This window comes from Balaenoptera physalus, assembly GCF_965194825.1.
Source record: "Balaenoptera physalus genome assembly, chromosome: 8".
Classification (NCBI taxonomy): Eukaryota; Metazoa; Chordata; class Mammalia; order Artiodactyla; family Balaenopteridae; genus Balaenoptera; species Balaenoptera physalus.
The window spans coordinates 20,839,967-20,866,353 of record NC_138887.1 but is presented as its reverse complement, the minus strand read 5'-3'; the positions used below and the strand labels follow the sequence as shown (position 1 = coordinate 20,866,353).

At 36.3% G+C, this 26,387-nt stretch overlaps 1 protein-coding gene and 1 long non-coding RNA gene across 10 annotated transcripts in view; one reads left to right on the top strand and one right to left on the bottom strand.

Annotated features, from left to right (window-relative positions):
- On the top strand, positions 1–25,663 carry LOC309666318. Its single transcript, XR_014267046.1, has 2 exons — positions 1–1,679; positions 1,988–25,663. It is a non-coding gene; the product is annotated as an uncharacterized lncRNA (long non-coding RNA).
- Positions 1–26,387, bottom strand: part of PHTF2 (putative homeodomain transcription factor 2) — a 124,859-nt gene that overhangs the window by 53,094 nt on the left and 45,378 nt on the right. The gene's annotated exons all lie outside the window — the stretch shown is intronic.

Sequence of the window (26,387 nt, the reverse complement as noted above, 5' to 3'; positions counted from 1 at the left end):
AAATAAATTAAAAATAATACTACATTAAATGATCATTGTTGGAACCCATCCAACAGGTATAACTTCGTTGAATTACAAGCAACTTAATGTTTATTCAGCACAGATTAGATCCAGCTCTGTCTCAGACTTCTGTGATCAATACTGTACGGCAGTGGTTCTCAAAGTATGCTTGCAGGACCAGCAGTTTTAGCATCGTCTCGAAACTTGATATAAATGGCAACTCTCTGGTTTCAGCCCAGAATTACTCAATCAGAAATAGGGATGTGATACTCAACAATGTTTGTAAAAAACCCTCTAGATTATTCTGATACACTACTAAAGTTTAAAAGCCTAGGGCAGTGACCCTAGGGAATTTTTATTTTGAATAAACATAATTGCTACAGCCCTGGTACATTCAAGAAAAAACTCCCAAGTGATTAATTCTTTATGGAGTTATTTTTAAAGAAAAAAATATCAATATTCTACAGAAGTAAAAATTCATAAGCAGGGAGACCACAATTACCAATTAGATTAAGGTTTAAATTGAAAAATATAGTCAGGAAAGCAATTGAAGACACAGGGAAAGCATCAAGAAGTAGAATTCCTTGTACCTTCTGTGCCGATTACTCTTAGATGCTGGGAAGGTCTCTGAACTATACCTTCACCTGGGCAGGAGGAACAAACCATTCTTACTGTTCCTAACCAAGTTCTTCTCTGTAAACTCCTACTGTCTCCAGTTTCCACTTTATTTCCTATATCCAATAGGATACTGAAGTGGGTCAACAGCCTATAGTTTAAACTGAGAGTCTTCATTATTACCATTAATTGAAAATTAGAATCCTGAGACATTAAAATTACTTCAGATAATTACAATTTAGACACTGGAGACAGAGACCAGAGATAGGCAAAGATATGAGTAAGTTCAGGAAAATATTTTCTGACTCACAAAACCTTTCTACCCAAAAGTCCTCTTAGCTACATGTTATTTTTAAAATCTCATTTCAAGAAATGAGAAATTGAGAATATGAGAAGGGTTTAAAGATAGATATAAAGGAGCTAAAAAATGATTTATTAAATCATTTTTTAAAGGTGTGACTTGTTATGAAGACTTTTTAAGGATGTACATGTGTTTGTACATTTTCTAGCAGAGAGAAAGCAACACCCAGACACCCAGTGTGGATCTGGGGATGTCCCATAACAGCCCGTCATTTCTATTATCTCTCCTACACATTACCTTATTCATTCTAATTTCTCTGGTCCTTTAAATACTGTTCTTTTTCATCACATTCCTGTGACTCCTTTCTTATTTTAAAAATCACTTTATGATATAATAATACCCTGCAAATTAAAATCTTATAATACCTAGACCAAGCCACATAGACTGAACAACTGACTTATACTTAACCAAAGCTGCCATCAGTCTCTATAAAGCACGATTAATAAGTCCTAGGTAAGCAATAACCAAATGGTTAAACCTAATGGCAGAGCTGACCTGCGGTGACTAACTGCCCCTCAATCATCTTCCTTAAAATCAGAAAAGAAGTATGGGAACATAGATTCCACAGGAGTAATTCTGCTCTAACTTGATAATTCAGAATGACTGGGCTTGATTCAATTAAAAGTTATTTTTTAAATGTGTAACTATTTCAATGCACTGCATACTCTTCAGTGAAACAATAATCAAAACTAATAAAGAATAGGTACCAGGGCTTCCCTGGTGGCGCAGTGGTTGAGAATCTGCCTGCCAATGCAGGGGACAAGGGTTCGAGCCCTGGTCTGGGAAGATCCCACATGCCTCGGAGCTACTGGGCCTGTGAGCCACAACTGCTGAGCCTGGGCGTCTGGAGCCTGTGCCCCGCAACGGGAGAGGCCACGACGGTGAGAGGCCCGCGCACCGCGATGAAGAGTGGCCCCCGCTTGCCGCAACTAGAGAAAGCCCTCGCACAGAAACGAAGACCCAACACAGCCAAAAATAAATAAATTAATTAATTTAAAAAAAAAAGAATAGGTACCAATATGTTTAATAATTATTTTGGCAGTATTTTGTTTTCATATACAAAACAACTACACTAGGTTCTCTTTTAAAAGAACTGTGTTTTTTTTTTTTTTAATTAATTAATTAATTTATTGGTCACGCTGTACAGCATGTGCGATCCTAGTTCCCCGACCAGGGATTGAACCTGTGCCCACTGCAATGGAAGCGTGGAGTCTTAACCACTGGCCCACCAGGAAAGTCCAAGAACTGTGTTTTTATTTCAAGATGACTCAAGAATATGGACATGGAAATATATATCCCACAGTCCTAAAGTCAGGGAAAATAAAATAATGCATGTGCAATAGACCAAGTCAGAAAAGCATGCCAGTACAACCACAGCATGGTACTGAATAGCTCCAGGTTTTTAAAAAGGTATAGAAAGTCTAATAAACCTTGCAGTGAAGCAGTGACTAAAAGTGGAAAAGTTTTTTGAAGGCTGAGGTTCTTGCAAACAGCAGAATGGTGATGGGGAATATTCCTATAAAAAGGATATAAAAAGGAAAATGATGGCTTGTTTTACTGGCTAATCAACTTTTCTTCAAAGATTTGATGTGTGAGAGGAAGGACAACTTTTACTGTAATAGAATACCTTGTGGGATCTTAATTTTGTTTTTAACCAGATAAGTGTCATTTTCAATTACAAGCAATTAAATGTCTCAAAAAGTGAAAACATCAGTTCTCCTTTGCAGCAGACTTTTTTTGTTTTTAAAATACTACCAGAATGGACCCTTTAGTTACATATGCAAATTGACTACTTTACTGAAGAAAACTGTGAGGGTGCCTTTAAAGCTAAACACAGGTGCTTCAGGAGGTGTTCAGGGTTCTGCTTAGTGATGCATATGCCATTAACAAACTACCCTCACATATGAATTCAGACTGAATTGTCTCTGAAAACTGCTTCTTGGGATATGTGTGTAGTACCTCAGAGGCATCATGAAATCAGAGTGGTGGCAGGATACTAGGAGGGACAGGGAAGGAATTCAGAAGGGAAGGCTCCTTTCTGACCTAAAGCCTCACTTTCCTCCACTCTGAAATCTAGCAAGATAGAAGATTAGAACATCTGCAGCTGGGGTCAAGCTTTTCCCTTGAAAGAAACATAACCTTATGGTCAATCATAATTGAGCAAGAAAAGAAGTGAAACAGACTGAAGAGGAGAAGAACCATCTTCTCAAGGCTTAGGGTCATGGATCAAGAATAATTTGCAGGCAGTGTTAAAAAACAAAAATTAAAAAACAAACAACTTGACAAGTTTTCCAAAGGTTCTATACTATTTCAGACACACACATACTTGGCAGACTTGACTAAATCACCTAAACTTGATAGCTGTTTCTTTTTTGTATTTCTTCTACAAAAAAATTAAATAACAAGGCCAAATTCAAATATAGTTCTCTGTGAAAAATCCGGAAGAAAATAACTATATTATTTTTTTAATGTCATACAAAAGATTAAAGGAAGCTCAGTAGTAACATTTGCCTAACAGAACAGGAATTTTAATCAGATAATATGTTCTTTAATTGGGGAAAAATATTATGTAACATTTTGGCCACTTTCAAATTTCAGCTACCTCCTAACTGCTCTTTCCTGACCCACAAAATGCCTCCACTGTTTGGGTGTTTAGAAACGTGCCTAACATTCTATGGGAACAAAAGGATATATATGCAAACAATGTTTTGTTGGTAGACAGAAATACCTAGGTAATTAATGTATGAGCAGTTCTATGAATTTTCAACCATATTCTTCACGTGATAATGCGTTACAAGGAGGGAAAAACATCGTTTCTATTGTATTATAAGAGAGGACTCTGAAATCCTGATTTACATTTGATGTGCAGCGAACTGTTTTGTACATGTTAAGAAAGTAAAGTTCATTTTCTGGTGCCTGGTTATGGTAAGCAAAGTTTATCAATGCTCTGGTTATTACTCTCACAGATGCCCTGAACACCTTAAGCCTCAGGCGTACTCTTACCCAACCAGAGCTGATCTACAGTCAGCTTTTCTCACCTGGTCCCAGAAGACCAAACACTGCCCTCTACAGATTCATCCTGTATCTTCAACAACAGGTCTGGCAATCCTATATGGATCACTTACACTACTCCCTATAATGACAGCAAGGATAATTCTGAATTTTCTTTTCACAGGCTTTAATTCCTAATTACTCTGAACATAACACTTCAATTACTTCCACTTCTAAGATCGAAGCCATAAGATGCAAATGTTAAAATTGGTTTAAAAAAAAATACAAACAGAAAATATCTGAGGGATCAGTGTCCTGAAAGTGGTAAAAAAAAAAAAAAAATTTTAAGAAAAAGATGAGAAAAGAAATTGAGATACTATAAGTTAGTAATATCAAGTGGATTAAAATTGAAAACTAAATAGATGCTTTCTGACCTACTGAAGACCTACTTATAAAAGGCAAGTGGCTGTAGCTAATATGCTACAGTAAGTATGTATGTAAATATATATAGCAGACATTTTAGAAGGATACATGAAAGCCATTAATAGTGAGGACAGCTCTTTTACTTTCTGCTTTATATTCACTGATCCTATATCACTTTTTCTCCCTACAATGGATAAATACTATTTTTATAAAGCAGGATTCTAACCCAGGTCTGATGAACTGCAAAGTAATTTGAATTAGTTATCTAAGAAATTAACATGTTTCTGTCAATGAATACTAACTTTACAAGGAATTATCTACCTCCACCTATCATCATTCTTATTTTTTATCTTTCTATATACTGAGACAAACAAAATGGGGAAGGGGAAAAAGAGGGGCGGGACAAGGAGAGGGGAACGAGGGAGGGGCAGTCAGGGATGGAGGGATAGAGAGGGATGAGAGAAGGAGAGAACTGGTAGGTAGAGAAAAAGATTGTCTTTGTCTAGGTGTCTGCCGGAGTCAGCTCTGACTTTTAAGGAAAAAAAAATTGTAACGAAAATGAAGGTATCAAGAATACAAATACTAAAACCCAGGTAATTAGATGGTGAAGTGCGAAAGATGTATCACTTATGATCCTAGAAAAGAAGTATCTTTGAAAAACAATTTAAAAAGCTACTCTTGGGTGATCTGATTACTACTTAGGTCATCACATTCAGAAGAGCAGTGGTTCAGATGTCAAGAGGCTAAAGAGAAGGTGTCCCTTCAAAAAGGTAGTTACCAATAGTTAATTAGATTAAGTGCTTAGATAAGAGATTTAGAGTTCACGAATAAATATAAGCAGGGCAAATGGAGGCCCAGATTTGCACGCATATTTTAAACACTTAGTTCTTTAACTAATGAATAGACATGCCATAATACTATATGTTAAAGCCCTAATTTGTCCTTCTATTTCCATGCTCAGTTCCATTTTTTGGAATCTCATTCCAGAAACTCTGAAAAGCAGGCTATTAATTCTCACAAACACCAAACTGAATTTAAAAAGGTAACACAGAGCCCAAATCCACTCCTAGCTTGTCCCCACTCCACAAACATCAAAGGCCAATCATGCGCCAGGACAAAAGGAGACTACCTCTGTCAGCAAAAGTGTGTCTGTTAAAAGCATAAGAAGAATACCCTCAAGGCAAAAGGTTAAAGAATCTCTTGACACAATTTCGAAAGAAAGAAAAGAAGGGAGGGAGGGAGGAAGGAAGGAGGAAAAAGAAAGAAAAGAAAAAGAAAGAGAAGAAAAGAAAAAGTAAAAGAAAGATAACCGTCCCCTTGGTGATCCTTTCTATCCCTAAATTGATAGTAAATATATTACCTTTTCTGTGACTGTTTTTTGTACATGCATCATCAACCTTTTTAAGACCCTAATAAGCAAAGGTAATGTTGCTTTTATACCTATGATGGTCCCACATTTTAATAGTGATTTAATACCAGTACAACCCAGGATAATTAACTTTTATCTTTGAGTCTTTTTATAAAAATAAAAGTTGTCAATCAGAAAATACCCTTTGTTATATTTAGTGTGTTGGTTTCTTAATCCTTTGTTTTCTCCACTGGCTTAGTTGAACAGCTCTTAATGTTTGCTGACAGAAGTGGAAAAGACCCTAGACTGCGCAAGAGAACTGGATAGTCTTATGGTCTTGGGCAAGTTTCTTGACCTCTGAGATTCTGTAAAATGGGGATAACAGAACATACTTCACAGAACTGGAATATAAAATGATAGTGTCTGGTATACAGTCAGTGCTCTGTAAATGTTAGTTCTTTCTTGGCAAATCTCAACCGCTCCAGGCCTCAATTACCTCATTTCTAAATTGAGGAAGTTAACTATATTTAAATTAATTTATGACAACATTTATACTCACTAATGATGAGTTGGATGGCTATAGATAATTTCTTTACGTACCAGTATGGGGAGAGAAAAGATTCAGTGCTACTATGGAAAAAAGTAGAACCAAAAGTGTAGCTAGAAATATCTGGGCAGAAGGTACCAAGAAGAAAGCAAAAACAACGGTGTAAGGATAAGTGTCCTTTTCTTAATTAAAAACCAATATAATAGGTTTTTAGAATTACTTACAGTTTATTAATGAAACCAGAGCTGTCAACACCCAAAATCTCATTTGCCCGGACAACTAAACTATATGGTTTTTCACTCTCACAATGATCTATCTACAAGCATGATAAGAAACAGAGACTGAGGGGTTGAGCAAACTAACAAAATTAAAGTTACTGAACAAAATAGTAGATCTGAGAATACTGATCACCAATGAAACATATCTATAATCCAAAAAATTATGTTGTCATGGTGGACATGCTGAAATTATATGGGACTTCTGTTCATATTGCTAAAACATACTGAAGAAACAATTAGGGCCATTTAAAATCATTAGGATTACTGATTAATTTTCAGACAAATCTCTTCCCAGAATTAGAAACTAATTCTTCTGACTTTTTAAAACTTTTTAAAATTTATTTTTATAATCATTTTTTAATTGAAGTATGGTTAATTTCCAATGTTGTGTTAGTTTCAGGTATACAGAAAAGTGATTTAGTTTTTTTATTTATATATATATATACACACACACACACACACACATATATATTCTTTTTAAGATTCTTTTCCATTATAAGTTATTACAAGATATTGAATATAGTTCCCTGTGCTATACAGTAGGTCCTTGCTGTGTGTCTACTTTATATAGAGTGTGTATATGTTAATCCCAACCTCCTAATTTATCCCGCCCGCCCCTTTCCCCTTTGGTAACCGTTTATTTTCTATGTCAGTGAGTCTATTTCTGTTTTATAAATAAGTTCATTTGTATCGTTTTAGATTCCACATATAAGTGATATCATATGATATTTGTCTCTGTCTGACTTCATGTAATATGATAATCTCTAGGTCCATCCATGTTGCTGCAAATGGCATTATTTCATTCTTTTTTTTTATGGCTGAGTAATATCCCATTGTGTAAATATACACCACATCTTCTTTATCCATTCATCTGTCGATGTACATTGAGGTTGACTTTTTTAAACTTTTAATTTCAAAGTAAAGCTCTCAACACTTTGAATATCAAATAGGTTTTCACTGTTTTTTGCTCATAGCTACTGCCTCTCAAACAAATTTGGCTGTTGAATGCCTAGGAGGAATATCTGAGTCCTTATGACTGCTCCTATGTAAAGCCTTGTTTCTAACCTACTATGTATCTTGAATAGCTCTCCTATCCTATTCTCTTGCTTTTACACAATTCCTATTTTAATCAACATATTGTCCAATGTTTCTGATTCTCCATTACACACGCACACACACACACACACACACACAAACATTCCTATAATAGTCAGACACTCAGGTAACTTTAATGATGAGGATCAAATAAGGAAGTTGAATCATTTAATCACACAATATAAACTATGAATGATGATGATGTCAGAAAAAAAGGTATGGTCTGAAGACATGGCAAAAGCTAGTAACTCTTTTGAATGTATAACAACTACCAAATTATTTTACCAAATCTTTAGCTCTTCTGAATCGGTCTTTTCTTAGAACTCTAAAAAACATATGAGAAGCCAAACCACAGAAGTCTTCTAATCCAATAATTAAAATATTGCCCTATAATTCTAGTTATTGGGGGAAGGGAAGGACCTAAAATGGGTAAGTATTCAAAGTTAAGATACGGTTTCTCCCACTATCCGAAATTAGAGCATTCCTGTGAAACTGTTTGTAGGCCAAAATGGCGTAAAGTGAAGCATCAGTTACCTTAAGACACATCTTGCTAACAGATGCACAAAATAAATCGAGATAAATCACAGATGCTCAAAGACCTAGTTCAAAGCTATGGCAGCTGGGATGCTTCATGTAGTTCCTAGGGAAGGAGCTTGGCGGTGCCACTCTTGCTGCTTGCGGTGCATGCTGCCCCTTGAACAGCTCACTCACTGCAAAACAAACGCTGAAGGCTATTTTCACTTTTCACCTTTTTTCATAAAAGCAAAAATCCTCTTTGGATTTTTTTCTGGTAGCAAAATCAGGTACCAACGTAGGCTTTTCGTAAAAGCAAAGTGGTGTGAAACAAATTTTCAAAAAGCCGGGGATACCTGTACCCTAACTGGGGAAAGAAGTGTAAGTCATGGAAAAAAATATGAATAATTATAAGCAAAGAGGTTTCTTTGCAATCTCTTTGCTTCAACTGTCATTTATTTCTTCTGCTATCAATTATTAGCAGAATCATATCATAACCAAAAGTATTACTACAGAAAAGCAAAGCTGCTTAAGTAGAAGGCAAATAAAAAAAAAAAACTTTAAAGATGAAGATCTTTTTGGGTGGAGAATATAATTTTTAAAGGAAGAAAACAGATTTCTGGAATTCAATCCATTTTAAAATACTACATATCTAGCTGGCCTCTGGCATTTGGATCAAAACATCAAAGTTTGAAAACACATCCTCATCTACAGATACTAAAATCTTGTTAATTAGCAAAGATTCCATTCATTAAAAGTAATAACGGCTAAGGCCATTTAATCTCTTCCCACAGATTGTGTCAGGCTATGCATCGTCTAAAACCACACTCTTCCCTGCATTAACCCTAAGAATAGTGTTTTACAGGCCACATACATATAATCAAATCATGAATCATGACCAAGTTCCTATGGCCTAAGGAAAGCCAGTTAATGATATAGTAAAACACTGATTCAAGTTTAGAAAAAAAGAAGAGTATTCTTTAATTCAACAAAGAGAGATGATCATGGTAGAATCTGCTTCTAAGAAATTATAAATCCAAAGAAAAAATATTCAGTTACTTATAATTCAAAGCAGAATGAAGTAAGGACTATTGCACTATACATCAGCAAGAGTTGGTGTGAAAATGAGCAGTATTTGTGAGGTAAAATGTACAAGAACAGGAAACTTACTGGATATGGGGACATGGGAAAGAGATAAAGATGACCATTTCTGGCTTAAGTACCTGGAGCTTCATGGGGATCATTAACCATGACATGGAATAAAAAAACAGGTTTGAGAAAAGCTGTTGGAGCTCTAAGACAGCTAGGAATTATGTCTGAGTTCAGAGAGTTGGGAAGGTAAAAAATTTGGAACTCAGCAGCATAAACTAGGTGTTTTGATATTATGTGGTCAATTTGATAATCTAGGGAAAGAGAATAACTTAATGAGATAAGAACAAAATGTTAAGAAGGATAAATATTCAACTGGAGGGGAGAAGTATCAAAGTCAGGTAAGGAGACTTAGAAAAATTAGGTAGGGAGAGACTGTATAGTATATTAATATATATGATAATTAAAGCATTATATATACTTATGTATATAAAAGCAATATAGTGTATATCTATAATAAATAGCAAACAAGGAAAGAGTTTCAAGAAAGAAGGTAAAGAGAGCTAAAAATACTGAAACATTTTGAAGTCATTATGTAGTTAAACATATTCATGTCAAATAATCTTAATCTCATTTAAATAGCAGGCAAAGTCCTTAGCTGAGATATGGAAGCTGGGGAGTTTGGGAAATGGGTGGCAATAAAGAAGGTAAGAAACAACCACTCGGGGAGACAGAATACAGTACCAACTAGAGTGACTCAGAGTAAGGATTCCAGGAAGAGCAAATGCAGCTGAGTTGGTATTAGAAGCAGTCAGCTGGGAGTCAGCTGAGTTATGTTCGTATTTTCTCTTTCACCACCAAGGCTCAACAGTCCAGGATCAGGAGGGGAAGAATTAGATACACAAACACACACACACACACCCTGCCACCAAATACCTACAATATGCCAAGCATGATGCTATGCACTTGGCAAGGCCCTTCAGTATGTCTTCAAACCGTATAGCTTCCTTTCTCTTTCTCCCTGCTTCTCCCAAACAATTCAGTACTACAGCCATTAGATGGGGCAGAGTCATGGGGGACCCAAAGCAGGGTGTCAGAGAGTCTGACACATAGGGGTGACAAGGGCAGGGTATCAGCCAAAGTGGAGTGTAGAGGGGGACCTTGTGGGGTGAGGGGAATCACAGCCTAAGCAGGATAAGGAGGGTGACCACATGCGGGAGTGACCCAGAGCAGCAGGGCGAGGAGGTCATCTTCTTGGAGGATATGCTCATGTGGGGTGTCAGAGCCCAAGAAAGACGAAGAAGGCCTAGAATAAAGAGCTTGAATGGGATGGTATGGCAGCTGAGATGGGAGACTGGTTACATATATAAGGACTGATGTCTCAAAAGCCTGAAAATGTTCCTCTCTGTTTACTCAAAAATCTCTGTCTATAAAGCTATTAAAGAAGTAAGAGATTATTAGTTCAATGACATGAATGCTATATGTAAATAGGAGAAGGGTTTAATAAATAAATTATGGCATATTTATATAACAGAATATTATACTCTTTAAAATTATGTTTTAAAAGGATATTTAGTGACATGGGAAAGTACTTTTACATGAAAACAGTATATAAAAAAACTAAATACAATATAATCCTAATTTTGTTGGGGAAAATTGAGTGTTAACAGTAGGGTAATTGTGTGACTTTATTACACTTACTGCATTTTCCACTTTTCGTATTGTAGACATGTATTACTTTTAAACTATGATTGAAACATCATTAAAAAAATCAAGAGGAAATGGAAGCTAATATCATTGAGTAGCATCACATATTAGGTACTGGGCTAGGTGGTTTTGAATACATTTTCTCATGGAAAAGTACTGTGATAGAGGGGGCAAGTCGTTAAGAAAGCAACTGCCACTTCTCAAAATCAATTTAAGTGTCATTATAAAAATAAATAAGGCTTTTCCTATGAGTTATATAACAGAAATTTTCTGCTAAAAAGTTATATCTTAATAACAAAACTGTCAGAAATTCTAGTACTATAAAAGGGCAGATAGATATCTACATCCTAGAATATCAAGGGAAAAAATGAGTTAAAGAGGCAAAATGCTAAAATATTTGAAGTGCCCAAGAAAACAACAACATTCCATACAGGACTCTTGGGGCAGACGGGTAACTTAAATTGCATTAGGCTGTGATGAATGAAATCAACTGATTCACACAGGAAAGGGAGGGAATGGAAGGAAGGGAACCTGGCAAACAGCTCTGTGGTAGAACTGGGAGAACTCCAAGTTCTGGAAGAAGCCAAGGAGAGAAGGCCCTCATCAGCTCTGGCCTCTGTAGCAACAAGTAGGGGCTAGCCATATGGCAGAAGGAAGCAGCCATGGACTGTCTCTTCTGAATGCTCTCTTGGTATTCCCTTTCAGTCCTCAAGAGATTAAAAAGATTAACCCTTAGAGCTAGTGAGAGCTAGTGATACAGTGTAATATCAGGGGTCCTCAATAGCCCCCAAGTGTCAAGCCCCCATCTTTAATTAGCAGCTGTAATCTGTAACCTAAAGATTAAAAAGCAAGTATATAGTTGATTTAACACCTCTCATTTATACTTAAGAAAAATCATTAAATCACTATAAATAAAGGACTGAAATCCTGCTATACTCTGAGGAGGACTTTAAAGGACCATATCTGTGTAATTTGATCCTATACATACCCCTCCTCCACAGTGATCCCAGGCTAGACAGCTGACTCAAACTGAGCCAGTCAAATTCTCTCTCCATTCCAATGTGAGGTGAACAGGAGAAACAGAGATGGATGACTAATAGAGGTGAATAAAATTAATATAACAGAGCCCTACAGAGAAGTTTCTAGAAATTCTGAGTGGCCCAACATAGTCCTGGTTTGTCTTTCCTTCCCAGGTCTTGGCTGTCTGCTGTTGGCACAGTTTACGTGTGTAGTGAAAAGTAGAAGCAGAACACAGTGGTGTTTTTTCCTGGCCCAACTTTAACGAGAACATTGCTGTTAATGCAAACCAACACCACGCTGCATAATTTATGAAGATTGTTTATTTTCCAACTTGCTGGTACATGGCAGTGTGTTCTCAGTGAATTTATTAATCAAGGTACTGTCCAATTAAAAACTTTCCCCAAGAAGTCATCTTGGCAAAGATAATTTAACTTCTACTTTTCTACTTAACCTAACCTTGCATCATGAATTGTGAGAAGATCCTGCTAGTGAGGAAAAAAAGATTATTAGTTGCTATTATTAATCATAGGAAAATAATTCAAATATGCCTTACTTTATCAATCAGAGGGTCAAAAACACATTACTCAGGGTGAATACTACAGTTCTATTTAACAATCCTATAACATTAATTCCCAGGTGTTAAAGTTTTTACAGCCAAAACTATAAAATTTAACATTACGCAAATAATAATTATTTGAATTTTTCAATAAATGTTACTTCAACAATTAGAATGGAAGTTATTAAAAATAGTTTAAAGAAATTATTAAACTATTTAAAATAGTTTTTAAAAGCTATTCATTACTTAAAATAAACAGCTTAGTTTAAAAAAAAAAGGATTCATTTCTTTAGCTTCTAAATCATCAAAATACAGTGAAAGGCCAAATATAAACTCTACTTTGTCTTCACTTTACCACTAACAGTGCTGCACATATTTTATACATCAAGCTTAAGGAAAAAAACTACCCCCTCCCTAAAAAAAAAACTTCATCTTCTCACCTAGTCCAAGACAAGGCATTCAGCGACAACACAGATCATAATTCTCCTAGCCAAACACGCATTTATAAAAATTAACTTACTTAAATAACAATGGCCAAAACCAAGCTAGTCAGGATACATACAAGACTTCCAATAGACTAAGCAAATACATTTAAGCTAAAATGAGAGTTGTACGAATAAACAGTAACTGCTGCTCCACTTATTGAGCGGTTGTTGCTCTGTCATGGATTACAGTCCAAGCAGGAGACAAGACGCACAGGACATATTTAATGCCACCACCCACAACCACCTGAGAGCCCACAGCAAAGGGAAAGAAAAGTGGCAGAAGAAATAGGCCAGATTTGGATATCATGTTGGGAGCAGAATCACTCTCAGTTAAGGGAGTGCAGATTCTGTAGCCTATTCCAACTGGGTTTAAATTCTGGCTCCATCATGCATTCTCTATGTGACTGTGGGGAAACCACTAGACTTCTCTGAGTCTTAGTTTCCTCAGTTATAAATTCAGGATAATGGTAGTAATGCCTATTTCATAAGGTTGTTGTGATAATTAAATGCAGGTAACGTACTTAGGACAGTATGTAGCACATAGTAAGCATTCAATGAATGTCACCTGCTATTATTATTCAACTAGTTCAACAACCATGAAATAGGAAGACTTGGGCCAATTATTTTACTTATACAATATCATTTAATCCTCATTTGTTAAAGAAAATTAAACAGACATAGAAAAGTTCAATAATTTTCCCAAAGTCACAAGACAGCAAATGAAAGAACCAGACTCAAACATAGCATGTCTGACCACAAGGGCCCTGCTTTTTGTTTTTTTCTCCTGGTTGATTTTCAAGTTATTAAGACTCAGAGTATCTGTATGTGGTACAAATTCAAATTGTGTCAAAGTGAAAGGGAATGTTTATTTTTAAAACTCTCAGACTCTGTGCGAGAACTTTCTCAAAAAACATTCAGACTTATGGTTACCAATGGGGAGGGGGGATGAGGGAGGGATGGACTGGGAGTCTGGGGTTAGGAGATGCAAACTATGACATTTAAAATGGATAAACAACAAGGTCCTACTGTATAGCACAGGAAACTATATTCAATATCCTGTGATAAACCATAATGGAAAAGAATATAAAAAGAATATATATATAACTGAATCACTTCACTGTACAACAGAAATTAACACACTGTAAATCAACTATACTTCAATAAAAAAAAATTTTTTTAAGTCAACATTTTTACCCCCATTTTGAAGATGAGGAAATTTAGTCTCCCAGGGGTTGAAATAACTTGCCCATGTCAGACAGCTTTTAAGATACAGAGTTTGGATCTCATTTACAGATACAGATACCCACAGGCTGGCATTCCATTACACAGTGCTACCTTCCAAGATAAATCTTAATTTTCTTTTCTCAAAATAACAGCAATCTGTGGAAACTACTATCTCTTAGTAGCAAAAACAATTTCAAATTACTTGTTTAGATAAGAATTAAGTAAACATACCACCTATTTCAGATATACCCATTCTTTGACTTCCCAAGATTAGGGTTTTTTAATATTTATTTATTCATTCATTCATTCATTTCATTGATATATTTATTATCATCAATTTATTTATTTTGGCCCCGCCGGGTCCCAGTTGTGGCATGCGGAATCTTAGTTGCGGCATGCACGCGGGATCTAGTTCCCCGACCAGGGATCAAACCCGGGCCCCCTGCACTGGGAGCGTGGAGTCTTACCCACTGGACCACCAGGGAAGTCCCAAGATTTGTTTCTAATCAATCACATTCCCAAGAATACCTATCACTTTTCCTTTGTATTCATGATTGTAGTTTTTAAAAGTCCAATTTTATTGCTTTCTTTGCATGTAAGACTTAACGCAACCTGGAGGAATGAGAAAAGATCCCACACCAAGGCACTTCGTGCAGGGTGAGGAAAAAAAGAAATGTTTTTTAAACATAAATGTATATATTTAAAATACCTTCTCAACTGTATTGTTAACTACTTTACTACTTTATAAGAGGTATGGGGTATGATTTACCCCCTAAACACAACTTGTTTTAGGTTTAAAGGTTCTGCCAACCTTGTAAATTCCCTGAACAGGGTTTCATCAGTCTAGTAAAACCATAAAACTAAAGGAGCACATGAATAGGATAATTCCATAGATGTTTTACTGTATCAAACTGTAGATTAAAATTATAATACCAAAATAATCAATTAAAAGAAATAACTATGCAAATTAAACCACCAAGAGATGGCACTTCACAACCACTAAAATGTCTATAATTAAAAAAGACATGGGACTTCCCTTGGAGGTTCACTGGTTAAGACTCCGTGCTTCCACTGCTGGGAGCACAGGTTCGATCCCGTTCAGGGAATTAAGATCCCACATGCCACACGGCACGGGCAAAAAAAAAAATAAAAAGACAGACAATAACAGGTTTTGGCAAGGATGTGGAGAAAGTAAAATCCTCATATAATGCTTGTGGGAATGTAAAATGAAGCAGTCACTTTGGAAAACAGTTGGGCAGTTATGACCTGGTAATTCCACTCCTAGTTATTATCCCAAGATAAATGAAAATGTATGTCCATATGAAGATATGTATGTGAATGTTTATACCTGCACCATTCATAACAGTCAAAAAGTGGAAACAATCCAAATGTCCATCAACTGTGAATAAAATCTGGTACACCTATACAATGGGATTCTACTCAGCAATAAAAAGGAATGGAGTACTCACATATGCTACAACAGGAGTGAAACTCAGAAACAGCATGTTAAGTAAAGAAGCCAGACACAAAAGACACTAAAGGCAGAAAAGGCAAATCTATAAGATACAAAAAGTAGATTAGTGGCTTCGTGGTGGTGGGGATGGGAAGGAGGAGTGACTACAAATGAGCAATACATTTCTTTTGGGAATGATAGAAATGTTCTGAAATTAGACTGTGGTGATGGTTGTACAATACCATAAATTTAGTAAGGATTATTGAATTGTACACTTAAAACAAGTGAATTTTATCACTTTTAAGTTACATGTCAATAAAGCTCTTTTGTAAAAAAGGAATAGCTATGTTTTTGTAAAATTTCTTTAAATAAAATAATATGACAAGCATTTAAAGGAAAAAAATATATATAGATAGTCAGAATTTGGAATGAAAAGAATTTTCCATTAAGTTTTGACTCCTAGCAGGCTTTCCATCCCTATACCTAGAAGACTGCTTCTGCTTTGTGTGTGTTTGTGTGTGTGTGTATATTCTAGATGATTAATTTTAATATTGCCCTCATATTAACTTGAATATTTACAGGATTTACTTTCCAAAGGATTTGAGATGTCAAAACATTATGTAGTGAAAATTATACTTCACTGCAACTAAGAAAATGTTAATATAAAGAAATTGTCTATGCTGTACAAATACCTGTTAAATTTATATTATTTGGAATTTCAGGATTCCTCTGAAAATATGTATACGTATATGAAACTTGTTTGAAATTATTAAATTTCCCATTTTCTAGAAATCTCTCCCCCAATCCTTCCACTCAGGAAATCATGTAATAAAAACATCAGTATCAGGAGTATTGTTTGAAAAATAATACACATATGAAAATTATGGGAAACTTGAAAGTAAAAGTGAAGAAAGTGTTGGTATTGGGTCGTATTCATTGAAAAAAACCTTTTACATCACGCAAGACGTCAATAAGAGGTATCTATCTTTAAAATAACACCTACACTGTAGCATGAACTGACTGAGACCCTAACATGGATGGAAGGCCCCACCCCTGGTTACTAAAAGATATTAACTGCCAGTTGAGGCAGTTAATGCTGTTAATAATAATAATAACAAGAAATAGCATTTGATATTATTTATCAAATGCCAGACACACTTTCCATGTACTAACTTAATAAATCCTCACAATTCTATGAAGTAGATATTATTGCTATCCCTATTTTATAGTTACAAAAATTTAGGTTGTACAAATTTTAACAGTAAGTAGCAGAATATAGGAATTCAAAACCACATGGACTGGCTCCACAAATGCGGCCTTACCCATCAGTAATTTCATTCACACCCTTACACAAAAACCACCCTATATTCTTTTGCCTTGGCTCTGATCACTAAGAAGTGTCTGGGAAGGGTGGCATTTAACCCCTAATCATTGTCAGATACTTCTGTCTCTACTGACTCTCCACGGCTGCCTTGCCAGCTGGGAAGCTGTCAGGCCTATTAAGAAAGCAAATGAGCCCAAGCACCAATGGTCAGCTAATCTGTGACAAAGGAGGCAAGAATATACAATGGAGAAAAGACAGTCTCTTCAGTAAGTGGTGCTGGGAAAACTAGACAGCTACATGTAAAAGAATGAAATTAGAACACTCCCTAACACCACACACAAAAATAAATTCAAAATGGATTAAAGACCCAAATATAAGGCCAAACTCTATAAAACTCTTAGAGGAAAAACATAAGCAGAACACTCTTTGACATAAATCGCAGCAAGACCTTTTTTGACCCACCTCCTAGAGTAATGAAAATAAAAACAAAAATAAACAAATGAGACCTAATTAACTTAAAAGCTTTTGCACAGCAAAGGAAACCATAAGCAAGATGAAAAGACAACCCTCAGAATGGGAGAAAATATTTGCAAATGAAGCAACGGACAAGGGATTAATCTCCAAAATATACAAACAGCTCATGCAGCTCAATATCAAAAAAAAAACAACTCAATCAAAAACTGGGTGGAAGACCTAAACAGTCATTTCTCCAAAGAAGACATACAGATGGCCAAGAGAGACATGAAAAGATGCTCAACATCACTAATTATTAGAGAAATGCAGATCAAAACAACAATGAAGTATCACCTCACACCGGTCAGAATGGCCATCGTCAAAAAATCTACAAACAATGAATGCTGGAGAGGATTCCCTCCTACAGTGTTGGTGGGAATGTAAATTGGTACAGCCACTATGAAAAACAGTATGGAAGCTCCTCAAAAAACTAAAAATAGAACTACCATATGACCCAGCAATCCCACTCCTGGGCATATACCTGGAGAAAACCATAATTCAAAAAGACACATGCACCCCAGTGCTCATTGCAGCACTATTTACAATAGCCAGGACTGGAAGCAACCTAAATGTCCATCAACAGAGGAATGGATAAAAAAGATGTGGTACATATATACAATGGAATATTACTCAGCCATAAAAAGGAATGAAATAGTGCCATTTGCAGAGACGTGGATAGACCTAGAGACTGTCATACAGAGTGAAGTCAGAAAGAGAAAAACAAATATCGTATAATATCGCTTATATGTGGAATCTAGAAAAATCGTACAGATGAACTTATTTGCAAAGCAGAAAAAGAGACACAGATGTAGAGAACAAACTTATGGATACCAAGGGGGGAAGGGGAGGAATGAATTGGGAGACTGGGATTGACATATATACACTACTATGTATAAAATAGATAACTAAAGAGAACCTACTGTATAGCACAGGGAACTCTACTCAATGCTCTGTGGTGACCTAAATGGGAAGGAAATCTAAAAAAGAGGGGATATATGTATACATATAACTGATTCACTTTGATGTACAGCAGAAACTAACACAACACTGTAAAGCAACTATACTCCAATAAAAATTAAATAAATTAATTAAATATTGATTTCTCAACACAAAAAAAAGGAAATGAGAATATACAAAACTCCTCCTGAAGTACAAATCTACTCAGCTCTAAAAATATGTAAAATAGTTAATATTATTAGTAACCACAGGGTAACCGTAAGGATTAAATGTGCTAATACATATTGAGCTAACAACAGTAACAGACATATAAGAGCTCAATAAAGGTTAGCTATTATGTCATTTTGATGAATTACCTAATGCTTCCCTTTCCTTAATAACGCAGCACGAGACAAGGAAGGAAGGTATATGCCTTATTTGCATTCTTTTAATATTTATCATAAGATATACTCTGGTTTATTATTCTAAAACATAACCCCGACTAAATGATGCATACATATTATGAATCAAGACTACAATACCTTCCTTGTTTACATATTTCTAACAGTTTACTATAAATAGCATGAAAAGCTGTATCATATTTTTAAAGCAATTTAAATGCCAAGAGTATTAACATATCTTGGTTATATAAATACATTTGTATTTTAGAAAATACCTGAGACTTCCCTGGTGGCGCAGTGGTTAAGAATCCACCTGCCAATGCAGAGGACACGGGTTCGAGCCCTGGTCCGGGAAGATCCCACATGCCGCGGAGCAACTAAGTCCGTGCGTCACAACTACTGAGCCTGCGCTCTAGAGCCTGCGAGCCACAACTACTAAGCCCGTGCGCCTAGAGTCCGTGCTCAGCAACAAGAGAAGCCACCCCAACGAGAAGCCCATACACCACAAAGAAGAGTAGCTCCCACTCGCTGCAACTAGAGAAAGCCCGCGTTTAGCAACAAAGACCCAGCACAGCCAAAAATAAAAAATTTTAAAAAAATTAAAAAAAAAAAAAGAAAATACCTAACATATTATTGCTGCTCATTCAATCATTTGAAATAAAAAATGAGATCATGAAACATATAAGTTATTCAAAATCAAACACATTAAACTGTTTAGCTTCCTTCCACTTACCTATATAAGGTAAAATCAATATGGAGAAAAAGTTAAGATAACTTGCTCCTGGGTGCTCAGTCCAGATTCCCCAGAATTAGAACCTGAGGGACCTGGACCACTATCATCATTGGGCAAGAAAAGGTTTGCTGTAATTGCAAGAATCCAGGTAGCCAAAATTGCTACTGAAGACTGGCTACAGGTATGCCTACAGAAGTTATACTGTTCATCTTCACTATGTAGAATTAGGAAAAACTGTGCAGAGGAAAAAATGAACCATTTATCCAGATAGTACTTTAGACTGTGCTAAAGTACTAATCTTTGGTAAGCGCTTTGGAAAGCATCTGCAATCTTATACTGTACATACTAGTACTATATATATTCTTATACTGATGAGACAACTGAGGCTGTCAGAAAGTTCTGCACCTAGTATTTGGGGGCAGAAACCCAAGTTCTGACTTACAACGCCATGCCTTTTCCACTGCACGACACTCTTTTATATAACTTGACCAGTATTTTCCCAAGTATGTTCCACAGATACTCAGGGGGAAAAAATTAAGTCAAATAAATTGAGAAATGATGTTTCTTCTATTTGCTTCATAGGCAGTAACACTGCACATTATTCAAACTATGAAATTCTGTAATCATTAAACTTGTTTACCTTTGTCTAACTCAATATTTCCCAAACTAATTTGACCATAAAAATCCCTCTATTCTAATAACACCTATTAACATCATGCAGAAAACACTTTGGGAAATGTTACTATAGGCTAAAGTATTATGTTTAATACTTAATGTAAAAGATATTCAGCATACAGAGACTTTCATATTTACTACTAAATAAATTAAATCAAGTTACTCAAAATAAGCGTCTACCTTGGTACATGGCACATCATAGGCATTCAATATAATAATGAAGAACTACATAAACCAAAAGTTTAATGTAAGTATTGTCTCCTGACAGCACTGTTATCAAAGCAGCAAAATTTACCAAGTACTAAATATAAGGTAAGGCACTGAAATAAATAATGGAGATACAAAGATAACAATTCCTTCCCTTACCGATTAGCAGGGGGAATTAATTATACTGCAAGTAAAACTGTGATAAGCGCTAGAATAAACAAACTACCACTGTAACACAGAGGTAGAAAAATAACTGAACTTATACAAATACTACTAGTCATGCCAAAGAGACTCAGAAGCCAACCTGAATAAGCTCCTACTGGCAAGACAACAATCTGAGAATCAATAACTGCAACAGGTTGAAACACATCCAATATCTTTAAAGCCAAGAGTTCACAATGATAATTAAAAACAGACAAAGAACAGTGTTGACTTCTGGAAGATGTTAGGTAACTATCACATTACTTTGTAAAGTTGTAAAAAGAAAGAAGAAAATAAAAAGCACTATACTACTGCCATGAAGAGAGCACACACAACTTTTCTATATGAGCTCTGGCAGCAGACACCTAATCCAGTCTCCACAGGATTATGAAAGATGTCCTTGAGAGGAAGATACTAGCTTTGCCTTTTAAGGACCAACTTGAGTTAGTTTAAAAGAAAAAAGAAAAAAGAGCACAAGTGGGCACCCAAGCAGTAAGGTGAAAAACAGCATGGGGAGACTTCAAAAAGTTTTATTTGTTGGAGAGGTAGAATTAGTTCAGTAAAAGTTGAAGGCTGGAAGAGGTTAGAAAGGTAACTGAAATTAGACTTTTTTAAAATCCTTAAAAGTTTTGTGAAGAAATGTGAGTTTATACCATATGTGAGAAGTCTTTGAAGAGTGTTATTAAATATGTAAGTCAAAAAATCAAATTTTTATTTAAGATAAATCACTGGTGGCTGTGAGGAGGAAATATTTAACTGGAACAAGAATTAAGAAACAATGAAGGGGGACTTCCCTGGTGGCACAGTGGTTAAGAATCCGCCTGCCAATGCAGGGGACACGGGTTCGAGCCCTGGTCCGGGAAGATCCCACATGCCGCGGAGGAACTAACCCATGTGCCACAACTACCGAGCCTGTGCTCTAGAGCCCACAAGCCACAATTACTGAAGCCTGCATGCCTAGAGCCTGTGCTCCTCAACAAAGAGAAGCCACCACAATAAGAAACCCACGCACCGCAACAAAGAGTAGCCCCCGCTCGCCACAACTAGAGAAAGTCCGCGCTCAGCAAGACCCAACGCAGCCAAAAATAAAATACATAAATTAAAAAAAAAAAGAAACAATGAAGGAAGGGAGATTACAGCAAATTTGAGAAATATTTAGGAAATCAAAGTAGTAACAGAATGGTAACTGAAAGAACAAATTTATTTATTTTTGTTTGTTTAGAGCCTAGAGATCTTTTTTTTGTTTGTTTGTTTGTTGAAGGAATCATCTTTATTGAAAAAACCTAAAACTATGCAGTGTGAAAACCACTCTTGGAAATCCTGAGCTAGGAGTAGCCATAAACCTAAAGTGTGAAATTACAGCCTTTCAGAACTGAGAAAAACCTTAGTGACCTTGAACTCAGACTCCATCCCTTCTTTGAGGTTAAACGATGTGCTAATTATTTGCACAATTAAAAGCCAGTTTTAAAATTCCTGTCTTGACTTCCCTGGTGGCGCAGTAGCTAAGAATCTGCCTGCCAATGCAGGGGACACGGGTTCGAGCCCTGGTCCAAGAAGATCCCACATGCCACGGAGCAACTAAGCCCGTGGGCCACAACTACTGAGCCTGCGCTCTAGAGCCCGCGAGCCACAACTACTAAGCCCGTGTGCTACAACTACTGAAGCCCACGCGCCTAGAGCCTGTGCTCTGCAACAAGATAAGCCACGGCGATGAGAAGTGCCTGCAACAATACGAAGAGTAGCCCCCGCTCGCCGTAACTAGAGAAAGCCTGCGCGCAGCAATGAAGACCCAATGCAGCCAAATAAATAAATTTTAAAAAAATTCCTGTCTTTAATTTCTCAGTTGTTTTCTAATCTTTTACTATGGTAATTCACTTTTAATGCTTATGAAAAAAAAAAGCCTTTAACATTTTATAGCCACCAATGCAACCCTGCCTTGGATTGCAGGATATCCTGAGATACACTGTTACATAGCTAATGATACAATTTATATCTTTCATTTTTTTTTTCCCACATCTTTATTGAAGTATAAATGCTTTACAATGTTGTGTTAGTTTCTGCTGTACAACAAAGTGAATCAGCTATATGTATACATATATCCCCATATCCCCTCCCTCTGGGGCCTCCCTCCCACCCTCCCTAGCCCATTGTTATAGGTCATCGTCACAAAGCACCAAGCTGATCTCCCTGTGCTATGCAGCAGCTTCCCACTAGCCATCCATTTTACATTTGGTAGTGTATATATGTCCATGCCACTCTCACTTCATCCCAGCTTCCCCCCATCCCCGCATCACGTGCCCTCAAGTCTGTTCTCTACGTCTGTGTCTTTATTCCTGCCTTGCCACTAGGTTCATCAGTACCACTTTTTAAAATTCTATATATATGCGTTAGAATATAGTATTTGTTTTTCTCTTTCTGACCTATTTCACTCTGTATGACAGATCCTAGGTCCATCCACCTCACTACAAATAACTCAATTTCATTCATTTTTATGGCTAATATTCCATTGTATATATGTGCCACATCTTCTTTATCCAGTCATTTGTTGATGGACATTTAGGTTGCTTCCATGTCCTGGCTATTGTAAATAATGCTGCAATGAACACCGTGGTACATGTATCTTTTTGAATTATGGTTTTCTCAGGGTATATGCCCAGTAGTGGGATTGCTGGGTCATATGGTAGTTCTATTTTTAGCTTTTTAAGGAACCTCCATACTGTTCTCCACAGTGGCTGTAACAACTTACATTCCCACCAACAGTGCAGGAGGGTTCCCTTTTCTCCACACCCTCTCTAGCATTTATTGTTTGTAGATTTTTTGATGATGGCCATTCTGACCAGTGTGAGGTGATACCTCACTGTGGTTTTGCTTTGCATTTGAAAGAACAAATTTAGATGGAACTTTACATGAGCTCCTGTAGTACTTTAAAGATAACTTTGTTGTAGCACTTACCATAAAGTATAACCATTTTTTGTTTGAATTTTGGTTTCCCCATGATGCAGAGTTGCTTTAAGATAAGCACTCAGTGTCCAAATAATAGGTCCATCATAAATGTTATTTAAATGTAGATGGGTGCAAATTGTAAGAGGAAATTATTTTTTGTGGAGAGAGGGGAAGTCTTGGTTTAAAAAAAAAAAAAGGCTTTAATTCTAAAAGTCAAACTGTACTGATAAAACTAAGTATATTGAGTTTTCCCTGTATGAAGTCAATGTAATGAGGCTTCACTAACAATTTTTCCTAGTTTTCTACCAGTAAATAAAAATGAACCACATAAAGTGTTAAGTGGCCACAAAGCAGTAATTAAAAATATATCCTTCTGTCTACCATTTTGAGATTGGAAAAATAAGACTTCATTCTCTGATTCCCCAAAACTCTAAAAGAATTAAATTTTAATAAGGCTACCTTACTAACTTCTTCTTTATATACCGTCTTTTACCTGTTTAGAGTTATGCACCAATCCACTTCTCCACAAACTAGGTAAACCAGAACTCTTTATCTATAATTCTAATCTCATCATAGGGAGTGGAGGGAAAAGACACCAAACACAGAAAGCAAACTAAAGCAATATTTCACTTTAAATGACCAAGTATAATATCTCCTAATAAGGATATTAACTTGGGGCAAAAATTCAAATAGGAAATTTTTAGACTATATACCCTCTCAGCATTTTATTCTTGTGAATCAATCCTTGGTATTGAGTTAACAGCTTTCTTTTGAAAAACTCTATGGGCCATTTGGCAAAAAGCAATTTAGTTTGTAAGTTACCCTGTTAAATAGCATTTATAAATGTCATTCTTTGTGGAACTACAAACATACAGCAGGTTAACACCAGTGTTGTAGATACTTTCAGGCCTTGTAAAAGCTGGTACATTTGCCTAATTTTAGGCTGCCAATGGCAACCTACCAACTTATTTCACCACTATGTCTGTTACCATGGTTGAAGATATACTGACTGCAAGATATTTGTAATACAACTGGCAAACATTATATCCTTGACTAACATTTCTATTTTAAATCTATTCATCAGAAAATGAAAAAGATTAGAGACTAGTTTTCCAGTATGTCATAAAATATTTTTCTTCCCAACTCCTAACAGGTATAAGAAGCTTTATTTATTGAAGAACTTCAACTCTCTTCAAATAACGTTGTTTCTTGGCTCTCCTCATAACCTGTTGTAAACAACTACTTTAATCTTTAGGCACTGTATCTAGCAACTGCTATAGGCAAATGAATGCTTCCTTTTAAAGGAATAATTCTTCCATGTATCAAAAAAAAGTCATAAGCAAATAAGAGAACTGCAGCATTTCAAAGAAGTTATGTACTATGTAGATATTCCTAGTTCTAGCATACCAAAATATCTGCAAAACAAAACCAAAAACCTTCTATCGCCAAATAACTTTTAAAGAGGACAAACATAAAATACTAAGCATCTGGCTGTTTATGTAGTTACAGTGTCTGAACACGGTGAAAGATACCTCAAAAACTTTAATAATAAAGAATTTTCTAATACTGTTTTTGTGAACCCAGTACTTTTATGCTCAGGAGTACTAAATATGGATCTGCTTGGAGTCTGTAAACATTACTGTGTAGCAGCCTGGGAGGACTTTGCCAGGGAACAGCGCAGGGTATTTTTTCTATTTTTCCATTTTCTTTACCCAGGGGAGTTGACTCTACTATCTCAATTAAGTACAGGTACAGCTTGTTCAAAAAGTGAAATTCTATTAACTCATGGTACAGTTTACAGATCTCTAGACTAGGTAAAGACAAACAAATAACAACAAGGCCTGCTGAGTTCCCTTATTTCTCAGGGTCTCAGTTTCCCCATATGTGTAATAAAGATACTAGAAAGGTTAATTTCTAAGGTACCTTTCCCTCTCTACATTTCTGATTCCTTAGTAATAAGATTCTAGCACAAGGCAACCTCAAATGACAGCCTCAGGCAAAAAAAAAAAAAAAAAAAGAAAGAAATGAGGGTTTCTGAGTCACTGAAAGAGCTGTCAGCAAAATCAGTTCATTGGAATACTTGAATTTTTACCCAAGGAGAAATTTCCTTGAGCCTTCCCTCAGGTTTTGCTTCAGAGCAATCATCCTTCGGTATCCACAGGGGATTGGTCAAAGCAATTTGGGGGTCAAGCACCCCCAAATCCATGGATGCAATGGTCAAAAAGTGCCTTTAGTTTTTTTAAAAAATAATTTTATTTATTTATTTATTTATTTTTGGCTGTGTTGTGTCTTTGTTGCTGCGGGAGGGCTTTCTCTAGTTGCAGTACGCAGACTTCTCATTGCAGTGGCTTCTATTGTTGCAGAGCACCGGCTCTAGGCGCGCAGGCTTCAGTTGTGGCATGCGGGCTCAGTAGTTCTGGCTCGCGGGCTTAGTTGCTCCGCGGCATGTGGGATCTTCCCTGACCAGGGATCGAACCTGTCTCCCCTGCATTGGCAGGCGGATTCTTAACCACTGCACCACCAGGGAAGTCCCTAGTTTTTAAGTAAAGATAAAAGACACATTTTTCGTTTTCACCAAGAACTTCACTGCACAAGGTATTCACCGTTTTGTTCCACTACCTTCTGCCATTTTTCAGGCAACTTCTTAATTCCATCTTCCCAAAACTTTTTATCTTTTTGAGCAAAGAACTGTTCCAGGTACCTTTTACAGTCTTCCAGGGAACTGAATTTTTTTCCATTAAGAGAATTT